General features: G+C 42.7%; 2 protein-coding genes across 2 annotated transcripts in view; both read left to right on the forward strand.

Moving 5' to 3' along the window:
* The window catches only part of LOC140338964 (uncharacterized), a gene marked incomplete in the record, with an annotated part of 329,302 nt that overhangs the window by 93,957 nt on the left and 233,518 nt on the right, over window positions 1-1,827 (forward strand).
* Window positions 1-1,827, forward strand: part of LOC140339145 (uncharacterized) — a 37,816-nt gene that overhangs the window by 25,649 nt on the left and 10,340 nt on the right. The gene's annotated exons all lie outside the window — the stretch shown is intronic.

Raw genomic sequence — 1,827 nt, forward strand, 5'->3', positions numbered from 1 at the left:
GTTGTATACCTCCACATGACTGGTTGTATACCTCCACATGACTTGTATACCTCCACATGACCGGTTGTATACCTCCACATGACCGGTTGTATACCTCCACATGACCGGTTGTATACCTCCACATGACTGGTTGTATACCTTCACATGACCGGTTGTATACCTCCACATGACTTGTATACCTTCACATGACTAGTTTTTTACCTCCGCGTGACCGGTTGTATATCTCCGCGTGACCGGTTGCATACCTCCACGTGACTGTTTTTTTTACCTCCACATGACTGGTTGTATACCTCCACATGAGAGCCTCCACTTTCGTAACATATTGTACACAATTATATGATAGAGAAGGGTGATACGGGCCCCAGGGATATTCTCTTGCTTTATAAATCCTCACACTTTTGTTACCTCACACTATAGTAAATCAGCTCCTATTGTGTGTAATATTCCCAGCTAAGATACTTCATTCCATGACTTTTGTATGGGGGTCCAGTGCTGAAGATAAATGTAAACCGCTGGGGGTTGTTTTTGAGAATCATGGAAGTTTCCCTATAAAGGGCAGGTCAGGAGGAGCAGAAAACGGACCTCTCATACAAGACTATGGTGATGGATCATGTACAAGGTTCTACAGCTTCTCCTCTTCAGGGTATAAATATAAATGGCTCCTCCACACTGGGGAGTGGCAAAAAACCCATAATGTTGACCTCTCATCCATACAAGACTATGATGTTGGACCTTTATATGGTTCTACATCTCCTTCAGTGGATTTTTATTGAAGGTTCTTTTTACTGATATGGAAAAACAATACCTCTGTCCATAGTGAGATGATTTAGAACAGTGGTCGCCAACCTTTTCAGGTCCGCGGACCACTAAAACCACCGGCTTCCAACCGTGCATGCGCAGGGAGGAGGATGTCACTAAAAGAGTGATGTCATTATGACATAACCCTGCCCACTCTTCCACCATAGATCTGAGCCTGCGATGGGAGAGTGGGCGGGTTGTGTACAGGGACAGAGAGGGTTATTTAGAATACAAGTAAAAGTACATAGAAATAACAAAAGTAAAAGATTAAAAGATAGAGCAAAACAAAGCACACGTGTGGCGACACAATGACACGATCAGAAGGTCTACTAGCCCTGAGTGAGGACCATTTAAGCCAAATTTTTCAACAAATGCCAAGTGGGGCCCCAAAACTTATTACAACTAATGGACAAATAATTCTTACTATTATCTTAAATTACATCAACAAGGCTGGATGATAACAGTCACCATGACAAACACATTACATTGAAGGATCCTTTCACACAGTAGAGGTCTTGGTAGAACATAGACCTTTCCTCCATACAAGACTATGGTGATGGACCATGTACAAGGTTCTACATCTTCTCTTCAGGGGTATAAATATAAATGGCTCCTCCACCCTGGAGGGGGGGGGGCAGCAAAGCAGGACATGGACCTCTTATCTGGGCAAGTCTGGTCATGGACCTTCTACAAAGTTCTACATCTGCAGTCTATTAGATATCAAAGGTTCCATTCACACATTAGCACATGGACTTTTCATTCTTAAATGACTATGGTAATGGATCTTCCACAATGTTCTGCATCTCTTTCAGTGGATTTTATATAGAAGGTACCTTTTACACAGTAGAGGTGTAGATGGTAGAACATGCACTTCTCATCAAAACAAGACTATGGTGATGGACCTTTCCATGGAGTCCCACATCTTCTTCTCTTCAGGGGTAAAAGTGTAGATGGCTACTCAACAGAACAAGGACTTCTCATCCATACAAGACTATGGTGATTGACCTTCCACAATGTTCCACAGCTTCT

The sequence above is a fragment of the Pyxicephalus adspersus genome, chromosome 10 (genome assembly GCF_032062135.1).
Source record: "Pyxicephalus adspersus chromosome 10, UCB_Pads_2.0, whole genome shotgun sequence".
NCBI lineage: Eukaryota > Metazoa > Chordata > Amphibia > Anura > Pyxicephalidae > Pyxicephalus > Pyxicephalus adspersus.